Source organism: Microtus pennsylvanicus, chromosome 15, assembly GCF_037038515.1.
Source record: "Microtus pennsylvanicus isolate mMicPen1 chromosome 15, mMicPen1.hap1, whole genome shotgun sequence".
Taxonomy (NCBI): domain Eukaryota; kingdom Metazoa; phylum Chordata; class Mammalia; order Rodentia; family Cricetidae; genus Microtus; species Microtus pennsylvanicus.
This window is the reverse complement of record NC_134593.1, coordinates 6,543,653-6,556,124: the sequence shown is the minus strand read 5'-3', so window position 1 is coordinate 6,556,124 and position 12,472 is coordinate 6,543,653. Positions and strand designations below refer to the sequence as shown.

The window sequence follows — 12,472 nt, the reverse complement described above, 5'->3', positions numbered from 1 at the left end:
CTGCTTTTATCTTTGTATCGCCACAAGCAAGTGGCTTAGGGCCACCCTGGGGCTGGAGCCTGGCAGTGACCTTTGGGGGACACATGTCTCTATAATATCACAGGTTAAAAACACTTCTGTTCCCCGCCCCCACTCCCCCACATTGTAGAAGTTCTGATCTATAATGAAGTGAGCATAGAGGTTCTGTGTGTTTTGTGACCTTTAGTGCAGTTTGACCTTGTGGGGACTCACTGAACAGGTGTACACCACCGTAGGTGCTGGCAGGTCATGTGGTGAGTGTCATGTGATATGGGTTCCATGTCATAGGCATTGGTATTAGGACCAGATGATTGTAAATAAGAGTTGAGCCATTGCTGCCTGCTTCAACTGTTGGCCTCCTTGGGAGGGGCCTGGTCCCTTGGAGCAGAAAGAGCCAGTGGCTGCTTGTTTGTCACTGTGTGCTATGCTCCTGTACAGTTCTCACAGAGGAGACTTCTTCAGATTTAGTTTTATTTTCTGTGGTGATTGTTTTGCCTGTATTTTGTCTGGGCACCACATGCTTGCGGTGCCTGTGGAGGTCACAAGAGAGTGTCAGCTCCTGGAGCTGGAGTTGTATGTATTTGTGAGCTGCTGAGAGCTGAATCAGGGCCCTTTGTAAGAGCAGCAAACGCTTTAACCACTGGGCCACCTTTCTAGCCTTTTCTTGTTTGCATTTCCCATGACAGATGCCTTTCTGGCTATTGTGACTGGGGTGGTAAGGAAACAACACTGAATAAGCCTTGGGCTCTAGCACTTTCCATCTGACACAGGCAGGGACTAGAAAGCTGGAAATTGTCAATGGCCAAGGTTATGGAGCTGTGGAAACTCCCGCTTCAGCTGCTGTGGCTGCCCCAGAATTATTGGTATGCCTTCACCAAAGCCTTCCCTGAGGTTCTGTCCTGAGTGTCACCCTCCCCACCCCCAAGTTCTTTTTTTGCAAGCCTGGAGGGGAAGGTCGAGGATACTTACTGCCTTGTTCTATGTTGGAGGGGGTCAGGGTCGGTGTCCATCCCTGGAGAGCAGAATGTAGAGACGGATGAGTTTGAGCCTGCAGTCACCAAAGCAGTAGTTGCCATGGGACAAATGACATGCATACATGATAGGCACCATGGTATACCTTAAAATTAATGCTTAGCCAAGTATGGTGGTGTACAAATTTAATCCCAGCACTTGGGAGACAGAGGCAGGCGGATCTTTTGAGTTTGATGCCAGCTGGTCTGTAGAGTTCAGGTAAACTAAGGCTGTACAGTGAGCCTCGTCTCAAAACAGCAATAACAATGGACAAACAAAACATCTAATGCTTGGCAGAAATGTGAGCAACAGAGTGAGGTGGGCTGATAACACAAAACACCTCCTATCTTGCTAGATCATGGAAACTGCCCTCACATCTGTGGCGTAGGAAGGGATCTGGGCTGAAGAGGAAATAAGTAAGACAAGGGGAAAGAAAACACGGTTGCTTTGTTGCTGCTGTCTTCAAGAGAGGACATCAGCTTTGCCCTGTTCCTAACCTCTGACTCTGGTGTCTGTGGGATTGGGCCGGGTCGGCAACCTCAGGCAGATTGCTCACACCAAAGGGGCCTTACTGTAGTGCTCTCCATGCTGATTAAGTCACCCAGAAGGTGAGTGGAGTGGCCGTGGTTCATAGGACAGTAATGCAGTTGTGATAAAGGCAAATGGATGGATCTAGAAAACATCACATTGAGTGAGGTAACCCAGACCCAGAAAGACAAATATTATATGTATTCACTTATGAGTGGCTTTTAGACATAAAGGGAAAAAACAGCCTACAATTGACAATCCCAGAGAACCTAGACAACAAAGAAGACCCTAAGAGAGACTACATGGTTCTAATCTACATGGGAAGTATAAAAAGGCAAGATCTCCTGAGTAAATTGGAAGCCTGGGGACCATGGGAGGGGGTAAAAGGGGAGGGGAGAGGAAGGGAGGAGAGCAGAGAAAAATATATAAGTCAATAAAAACAATTTTAAAAAATGTTCTGGTATTTGAAACTTTGGAGTCGGGATGCTGAAATAGTACATAATTAACACTGATATTCACAGGAAATTTGGTAGATTTGAGGGACCAAAAGGGAAATAAGGCAGTCTTACACACACACACACACACACACACACACACGCACACGCACACGCACACGCACACGCACACACACACACACTGACACAAACCCTCAACCTATCAGAAAGCCTTTTCTTTTTTTAAAAAAGAAACAGGTCCATATCTGCAGCCCCAGCACTCGGCTGGTAATGGAAGGAAATTTAGTAGTTCAAAGGTAGCTTTGGTTACATAATGGGTTAGAGGCCAGCCTGGGCTACATGAGACCCTGTTTCAATAAATGAAAACAAAAGAAAGTTATAAAAAAAATTCTTAAAAGAATGAAAAATGGACCCCATTGAATGATGTTCTTGACTGGAAGTTCCTTCTCCACATAAAGGAGAACCTGCTTCTCGCACACAGGTTCTTACCCACCTCTGTGCTCCGTGGATAAGGCCCTGGAAGTGGTACTGTTAGGTCAGATGTGGTGTGCATGCTTTCAAGGATGTAGGAACAGAGCTGAGAACACATTGTCTTCTCAACTTCTCTATGCTCAGTCTTTGCACTGACTCCTTCAGATCACTTGAGAATGTCTAAAAGACATCCTGCCAAGCTTTCCTGAATCAGAACCCAGGGATGAGCTGGGCCCCAGGAGGCCATTTTGTTCATTTGGTTGTTTGTTTATTTTGCAGTGGTATTGGGGGTAGAACCTGGGTCTCAGGTACACTGGACAAGTGCTGTACTTCTGAGCTCCATCCCCAAGACCCCAGCCCTGGTTGGGGTTTGGGAAAACATGTGTTGCATCTGCTCCCTGTGTGCCCTTCTAAGAAGGGATGCAGAGGTTGCATGTGTTTAGTCATTGTCAGGAGAGCCTTGGTGTCAGTGCAGGTCTGGGGCTAAGTGGAGGAGACCAGCCCAATTCAGGGACGCCGCTCTCTCATCTGTACCCTGGAAGTTTTAGTGTGTCTTTAATTAGTTCGAGTGCTCGCTCTAATGTAAACACAAATTTCCCTCATTGACGTCACCAGGTGGGAAGGATGTCACAGTTGGCTTTGGGACTGTGCTGCCAGCTCTGGGAACTGAGCTCAGAGAGAAGTGGGTCAGGACAGAGGGCTCGTCTTTCTACCTCTTTCCCCAAAGGGATCTCTGGCTTATACACTGTTGGAGCCGGCACTGTGCCCCAGGCCAGCCCTTCTTGGCCTCTTTCACTCCAGCGTAGAGTAGCTGCATCTACACCTTGTTGCTATGCCCTGGCTTAGGTAGGAGGGTGGCAGGGAGCAAGCAAGTGTAGGAGGATGCAGAGGAGGCCTCGAGGTCCCCCTTTCAGCTAAAGCTCCCACAGTTCACTGGGATCCTTTTTTCCTGCTGTGTATGAGTTTTCTTGCTGGCCATAGCTTCATCATGTGGACCCTGCTGTTGTTATCCCAGTTGTTTAGTTTTAATCACCCAGGGTTGAACTCTTTGCCAGCATAACTTCTGGGAGGCTAGCCACTCAGTTAGCATTTGTCCCAGTGAACTGCTGTGCCTGCCCTGTGTGTTGAGGTCTGTAAGTCTAGAGGTGAAGCGCATGCCCATTTCCTTATTCACAAAACATGCTACATGGTGGTGGCGTCAGGAAGGCCCATCCACGGCAAGAAGCTGGTGAAAACCAGGCAACTAGGGACTGAGAAGTTGTGCTTCTCAGGAAGGTAGAGACAGGACACCTGGGAGGTAGCTGTGAGGAAGAGTTTGATTTTAAGGCCCCGCTGGGCTGAAGCACAATCTCCTGAAGGAGGTAACTTGAGTGCTGGGCAAGGAGGGTTGAGCTGAAGGTCATCACATGATAAATAGGTGTCTCCCAGGCAGGGTGGGGATTTCAGATTGTGCGACAGGTAATTATGGGCACTGAGATGGCAGATTAATGGGCTGGTGAGGGACAGGATGAGTTAGAGTGGGAGGTAGGGGCCTTTCCTTGGACCTGGCCTCCATATCTCCTTCTGTTTCTGGACTGTGGCTTGGGCACAATGCTCTCACCTGTAGGATGCAGTTGGTAAGGCGGACTTCAGAGGGTGTTGTTGAATGATGTAGTGGGTAGTTCACAGTAGACCCATGCCCGCTATATATGCCCGCCATGTATGCCCGCCGTGTATGTCCACCGTGTATGCCCACCGTGTATGCCCACCGTGTATGCCCACCGTGTATACCCACCGTGTATGCCCGCCATGTATGCCCACCGTGTATGTCCACCGTGTATGCCCACCGTGTATGTCCGCCGTGTATGCCCGCCGTGTATGCCCACCGTGTATGCCCACCGTGTATGCCCACCGTGTATGCCCACCATCTATGCCCACCGTGTATGCCCACCGTGTGTGCCCACCGTGTGTGCCCACCGTGTATGCCCACCGTGTATGTCCACCGTGTATGCCCACCGTGTATGCCCACCGTGTATGCCCACCGTGTATGCCCACCGTGTGTGCCCGCCGTGTGTGCCCACCGTGTATGCCCACCGTGTATGCCCACCGTGTATGCCCACCGTGTATGCCCACCGTGTATGCCCGCTGTGTATGCCCACCGTGTATGTCCGCCGTGTATGCCCACCGTGTGTGCCCACCGTGTATGCCCACCATCTATGCCCACCGTGTGTGCCCACCGTGTATGCCCACCGTGTATGCCCACCGTGTATGTCCGCCGTGTATGCCCACCGTGTTTGCCCACCATGTATGCCCACCGTGTATGCCCACCGTGTGTGCCCGCCGTGTATGCCCACCATGTATGCCCACCGTGTATGCCCACCGTGTGTGCCCGCCGTGTATGCCCACCGTGTATGCCCACCGTGTATGCGCACCGTGTATGTCCGCCGTGTATGCCCACCGTGTTTGCCCACCATGTATGCCCACCGTGTATGTCCGCCGTGTATGCCCGCCGTGTATGCCCGCCGTGTATGCCCACCGTGTATGCCCGCCGTGTATGCCCGCCGTGTATGCCCGCCGTGTATGCCCACCGTGTATGCCCACCGTGTGTGCCCACCGTGTGTGCCCACCGTGTGTGCCCACCGTGTATGCCCACCGTGTGTGCCCACCGTGTATGCCCGCCGTGTATGCCCACCGTGTATGCCCGCCGTGTATGCCCGCCGTGTATGCCCACCGTGTATGCCCGCCGTGTATGCCCGCCGTGTATGCCCGCCGTGTATGCCCGCCGTGTATGCCCGCCGTGTATGCCCGCCGTGTATGCCCACCATACACACCGTGTATGCCCACCGTGTATACCCGCCGTGTATGCCCGCCATGTATGCCCACCATACACACCGTGTATGCCCACCGTGTATACCCGCCGTGTATGCCCGCCATGTATGCCCACCGTGCCCACCGTATATGCCCACCGTGTATGCCCGCCGTGTATGTCCGCCGTGTATGCCCACCATGTATGCCCACCGTGTATGCCCACCATGCCCACCGTGTGTGCCCACCGTGTATGCCCACCATGTATGCCCACCATATATGTCCACTGTGTATGCCCACCGTGTATGTCCGCCGTGTATGCCCGCCGTGTATGCCCGCCGTGTATGCCCACCGTGTATGCCCACCGTGTATGCCCGCCGTGTATGCCCGCCGTGTATGCCCACCGTATATGCCCACCGTGTATGCCCGCCGTGTATGTCCGCCGTGTATGCCCACCATGTATGCCCACCGTGTATGCCCACCATGCCCACCGTGTATGCCCACCGTGTATGCCCGCCGTGTATGCCCACCGTGTATGCCCACCGTGTATGTCCACCGTGTTTGCCCACCATGTATGCCCACCGTGTATGTCCACCGTGTATGCCCACCGTGTATGTCCGCCGTGTATGCCCGCCGTGTATGCCCACCGTGTATGCCCACCGTGTATGCCCGCCGTGTATGCCCACCGTGTATGCCCACCGTGTATGCCCACCGTGTATGCCCACCGTGTATGCCCACCATGTATGCCCACCGTGTATGCCCACCGTGTATGCCCGCCGTGTGTGCCCACCATGTATGCCCGCCGTGTATGCCCGCCGTGTATGCCCACCCACCGTGTATGCCCACCGTGTATGCCCACCGTGTATGCGCACCGTGTATGCCCGCCGTGTATGTCCACCCACCGTGTATGTCCACCGTGTATGTCCACCGTGTATGTCCACCCACCGTGTATGTCCACCGTGTATGTCCACCGTGTATGCCCACCGTGTATGCCCGCCGTGTATGCCCGCCGTGTATGCCCGCCGTGTATGCCCGCCGTGTATGCCCACCGTGTATGCCCACCGTGTATGCCCACCGTGTATGTCCACCGTGTATGTCCACCGTGTATGTCCACCATGTGCTTCTTTCCTTCTGTTAAGTGCTTGGTGAGACTTGATGACTTTGTCCTACCTGGTGTACCTGGGGGAGCCTGGAAAGGGGTAGAAGAGGAGGTCTGATAGTATGCCATCCCTTTCATATTGTGCTCAGGTGTGTGTGTATTTTAAGGACTACCATGTGATCTAAGGGAAAAAAGCTTTGGGACATAGGATCTAGGGACTTGTACTGGATGCCAGCTTGACACAAGCTTAAGTCATCTGAGAAGAGGAGCTTCAGTTAAGTAAATGCCTCTATAAGATTGGGCTGCAGGCAAGCCTGTAGGGACCAGCTCATGGTGGGTGGGGCCATCCCTAGGCTGGTGGTCCTGGGTTCTATAAAAGCCAGGCTGAGCAAGCCATTAGGAACAAGCCAGTAAAAAGCGTGACTTATGACCCCTGCATCAACTCTTGCCTCCAGGTTCCTGCCCTGCTTGAGTTCATAAGTAGAATAAACCCTTTCCTCTCCTACTTGCTTTGGGCTTGATGTTTTACCATAGTAACAATAGTAACTCTAAGAAGACAGGGCTGGGTACCAACATCGTTTGGCATCATTATCTTACCCCTGATTCTGCTTGCCACTGGTGGAAACCTGGAGCCCTGGCAGAGATTTAGGTGAGAAAGATTGGGTTATATATGTATCCCTGGTAAGCCAGTTACCCCTGAGGTAGCTCACAGAGCTGGAAACTTGCTGAGTGGGATTCCAGCTGTGACGAAGGAAGGTGAGTGTCATCAGTGGGCAGAAAACTGGACCAGAGCCTGTGTACACAGGCCAAGCTGGTGTGACTGGACTGTGACCAAACTCACTGTGGTGCCAGGGAACTTGTATGGACCCTTTATCAAATCTTCTAGCATAGCTAAAGAAAAATCTGTACTGTTTCTGTTTTTCACATGGGGACTGAGACGTAGAGAGGTCAAGCCACTTGCCTATCTCAAGCTAGTCAGTCAGGGTTTGTGTCTTGGCTCCTGGGGATCAAGAGCACCCCATTGAACTGGGCTGGGAATTGAGCTATGTGGGGGTGGTACGAGGTTTCAAGTTGACTTCTAGTTTTTTTCCTTCCTTTTGTTTGAGACAGAGTCTCATTTTGTGGCTTTGACTGGCCTGGAACTTACTATGTAGCTTAGTCAGGCTGGCCTCAAACTCTTGTCTGTTCTCCTGTGTCAGCCTCCCAAGTGTTCTCATCACAGGAGCGAGCCACACGCCCAGCTATGGTTTGGAGATGTGTGCCACAATTTCTGCTGGCAGGATTTTGTCACCTGAGGCAGAGCTCCATAATGGAACTGGTCATTGGTGGGACTTTTGCCTCCAGCAGTTGTGAGCTCCTCAGCATGGGAGGCCTGGGTGGCCTCCTGTCCTGTTTTGACTGTTGCAGAAGGAGCCAGCACTTACGTTGCTAAGGTGACAGTTACATCTGACCTCATCCTTGCCAGTCTCAAGACTCCTCCATTCCTCCACGTGTGTTCATGTGTGTTTTTATACACACTTTGTCAAAGTCCTTAGGACAGTGGTCTCTCTCCTTGATGTGGACAGGGGTATCTCAGAGAGCCTAAGAGATGGTGACTGCTGTGTCCTGAATAACTGCAGGGACCTCAGTGGGCAGTCCTCTGGTCTGGGAGAACCTAGGGACAGTGTCTTCCAGGCTGGCCTCTGATCAGCAGGCCGTGTGGAGTGGACCAAGGCAATTCTGCTTCCTTCTCCGTAGGGAGTCACCACACTGCTGAGCTTTTCTGCTGGCTGCTTGGTACTATGTCTGGTTGAGAGGAAGGTTCTAGGATTGCTGCTTAGACCCTGCATGGGACTCCCTCCTGATGTCTTGGTGTCTAGCCTTCAGTGACCCTGCACAGCCCAGGAACCACTCTGACAGGACCAGGGACCACTTCCTCAGATACACACAAGGTCCCGAATCCTAAGGAACAGACCTGGAGTCCAGCCTGGTGACTCATGTGCCCTGGGGAGTTGCTTCTGCGCTGATGCCAGCTGGTATCTTCCCAGGGTCGGACTAAAAGATAACTGTTGGAGGGCTGAAGCAAGCTTTAGTAAGCACGCCGGGGGCAGCTCTCTAGATCCCAGCACTGTTCTGGTCCCTCTGGCTCCTTCCTTTCTCTCCTCCCATGCCACACCTAGACAGCAGTCAGCCAGCTCATCTCCAGGTGCTGTTGCAGGCTGTCTTCATCAGCTGGTCACCAACTTCCTTTGCAGAGGGCTTCTTAAATCCTAGTGAGTACTTGCAACAGGACTGGCTTCCTTCTCTTCCCTCTTCCAGGTAAAGCAAAGGACCCAGGACACTGCCTTCCAAATGCAGTGGGGAACAGCAGTGTGGAAAGGAATCTGGTAGGAGGGCAGGCTGCAGGGAAGTGCCAGGCCACCTCAGCTAGGCCCGGCCAGGTCTGATGGACATAGGGCTGTCACACTGTCACTGTCCTCGCTGACGGAGGAGGCTGTCTTGTCATAGGCAGGAAGGTGCTTGCCTCAGTAGCAGCTGTGCAGCCTGCTTGCAGCTGTGTCTGTGTGGCCCTGCACTCCTAGATCTTCAGGGAGCAGTCAGGACTTCGGAGGGCAGTGGAACTGGAACAGGATGCTCGGCTGGAGTATGACCATCATCAGGTACCTGGAGGCAAGCAAGGGGGCAGAGTATCTGGGAACCACGCCCTTTTTGGCTTATTGTCTATTTTGTAATTAAGATGTAGCACTATAAGCTGTTACTTACTCAATAGCTTTCCATTTGGGTACACAAAACACAGTGACCTTCATGCAGTGTTACTGGCCTGGTTTTAAACCAACAGTTAAGTGACCTATCTGGGCTCTAGAGTGTTTTCTTCAGATTTTTCCTCTCCACTTCCCTCCCCTCCCTCTCCTTTTTTTTTTTGTCAACCTGGAACTTACTGTGTTCCTGTCCAGACCACCACATGTAATTGGGTCTTTCTGTTTATTAATATTTATTATTGTTGTTATTATTGTTATTATAGACAGAGTCTAACCATGTAACTTGCAATGTAGACCAGGCTGGCCTTGAATTCACAGAAATTCACATGCCTGTGCCTCTTGAGTGGTGGCGTGGATTAAAAGGCATATACCACCATGCCCAATTGTTAAAGATTTTTAAAATTTCATTTTAGTTTTGAGATGATTATATAATTACATCATTACATATTACACCGTCCTTTTCCTCCTCCAAACTCTCCCGTGTACTGCTCCTTGCTCTCTTCCAGATTCATAGACTCTTTGTTTCGTTGATTATTGTGTATATATGTGTATACATGTATATATTCCTAAATATAACCTGATTCGCCTGTATAATGTTACTTGTATGTATATTTTCAGGGATGACACATTTTTAATGGCACTGGTTTCTTCTATGTGTTTATTTTCTCTCTCTTCCTCTCCTACAGGGAGACAGGGAGAATGACACCCCCCAGGCAGTCTTAGAAACCTCAGAACTTGAAAGGTCCCAGAGATCAGCTCTCCTCCCTTCTAGACAGTTTGCTGTCAGATTCTGGAGACTTTCCCAGTATGTCCATGTAAGGTTGGCTTGTGTGTTCTAAAACGCTTCCTTTTATGAAATGTGTTTCTGGACAGTTTAAACTATCATGTTGAATTTTCAAGTACCCAGGACCGAACTGTGCCATTGCCTTGAGGATTACAGTCATGCGACCTAAATTGGAAAACCTAGAAGCATCTTTTAGGAATCTCAGAACTTTCCTCTGCCTTTGGGGTTGGGTAGCTGGTCTTAGTCTCAGCTTATCTTGCTTGATCCTTGGTAGAGCCTTTGCAAAACAGCACACAGCCTGGGAAGGAGGAAAGACAGGATGAACAGAGAGGGGGGAGGGGAAGGAAAAGGGGAGAGCAAAAGTCCTCTGCATTGAATAAGGTCTGTTGGCCAGAGCCTGCCTTGCACCTCTGCTGGAGAAACCAGGTTGACTGAACCATCATAGAACTGGATCAGGCTGGGTGCTGGCTCGTGACATCCATTCCCTGAACCCTGGTCACTTCTCCAGAGGCCACCTTGAGAAGAGATAGGATGGTGGCCTGTCCTGGTGGGAAAGAGCAGAGGTGGCATGACCTTTGGGTGGGTGAACAAACGCTGGAGGAGGAGAGGCAAGTTGAAAGTGTGTTCACCAAGAGAGAGAAAACTGCCAGAATAGCAAGGAGGGCGGGCTCCTTAAAAAGGTGAGTGAGGAGCCTTTGTGGATGTGTGGCTGAAGTTTAAAGAGGGACTCACTGTGAGGGAGGGAGCAAGGAGGCTAGGCTTGCCTGTCTGTAGAGCTTAAAGCCTAAAGGAGATCTCCAGGAGAAATGAGCAGCGATTGACTGACAGGGCTGCTTCAGCCCTGTGTATCTAGAAGAAAAGATTACTTCGAATTCTAACTTGTCTTCACAACAATAAAGTATTTGTGTAGGACATGACAGAAAAGGTATGAGAAACCCCAGAGGGAACTTCCATGCTAAGTGCTGTCTTAGTTACCCAACAGTCCTGGGCTGTGGACACTGTAGCATCTCTGTGGTATAGCTAAAGAGACTAAAGCACTGCTTGGCTAAAAAAACGGGCCTGAATCACAAGCTAATTGGCTCATGAGCTGGGATTCGTGACCAGGTAGAGTCAGGCTCCAGAGCTCACACCAGTAGCAACACAAATCCTGGCTTCCCTTGCACCCTTACTGTATCAAGGGTCCTGATTCCAAGTAGGTGGTTAAGGCCATGGAACACCAGGCACTGGATATGCTGGACCTGGTAGCTCTGCACCTCCCCACACTTCCTGGAAAGACCTGGAGCTAGTGACTTGGCCCTTATGAAGGAGGCTTTGACCACTTCTCTAATTCCCAAGGGACAGAAAGGTGACTCTCACGTGTGAGGAGGGATTGAGATGGCTGCTATTGGGAAGGGGTGGTGAGACAGGAGTGGACTCAGCTCAGGTGAAGTTCTGGGTGGGTCCCCTCATGGCATCCTCTGTTACTCATATTCCCTCTAGATAGGATTAGGAAACAGGGTGAGTTCCAGCCCATCAGTGCTCCTTTATACTGAACTTCTGGTCATTTTGTCCCCAAGCTTAGGACAGTACTGTCATGGCTGTCGGCTGCCCAATCAGACATGGATTGTGGGCATTGCAAGTTGCATATAGGGACTCTCAGGAGCTGCCTCCTAATTTCCAGATTTCGAGTTTGGAGTAAGAGTTAGTAGGTGCTTCCTGAGGCACTGAAGACAGATACCTCTTAAGGCTTACTGTCTTCCCATCATCAGTAAAGCCTGATGGTATCTGGTTCATTCTCATTGCTTAACAGGATCAGGGAGGAAGGAATGAGCTGACAGATGAGGAAGACATGGTTACATTACTGGAGCCTCCAGAAAGGACTGAAGCAGGTGTGTGTGTGTGTTCCTCACTGCACATTTGTGTTTTGTTATTTATCTTTTCTGATCCTGATCCTAGCAGGTAAGCAGGGTGACATTTATCTTCTGATGAAAAGTAGAAGAAACTGAGGTTGAATCCAGGTGTCTGGATGGCCAGCATCCTTGTGTCAGGCAGGATGGGAGCCAGAACTGGTTCACTAACACTGAGCTGTACTCCTAACTCTTACTTTTTTTTTTATTAACTTGTAAAACATTTGGCAGATAAAAACTGGGGCTATTATTGTAGACAACAGGCTGTTTTCGAAGCCCAGCAGCCTTGTATAGGGCACCTGCTGGTTCAGGGACCTGCAAGAGCTGCTAGAGCTAAAGGGACTCACTGGTATGACAGTGACTTGTTAAATGGTCAGTGGCAATATGATGCACAGGAGTGGCGTCCAAGGGGACCCCAAAGGTAGGCAGCATCCGGCCCTGCTGGCATCTGTTTCCTTATCTGTCAGAGGCATACTCTATACTGTTTGGTCTTTGGAGACCCTCTGTCTTAACATTCTGAAACTCTTACTGGTGACCATGTTCTCTTGGAGGTTAGGTAGAGCGCATGTAGTCTCAGCCAGCTTTGTGCTGAAGGCACTTCCCAGATAGGAGAAGGAAGAGCTAGTAGTGTTCTAAACATTTATCTGCTCCCAAGCAGGCCCTCATTCGCTGATGGGTTGACTACATTGCTTTGCTTT

The 12,472-nt window shown here is 50.8% G+C and overlaps 1 protein-coding gene across 4 annotated transcripts in view; it reads left to right on the top strand.

Moving 5' to 3' along the window:
• Dlg5 (discs large MAGUK scaffold protein 5) overlaps window positions 1-12,472 on the top strand; it is a 110,590-nt gene that overhangs the window by 15,808 nt on the left and 82,310 nt on the right. The gene's annotated exons all lie outside the window — the stretch shown is intronic.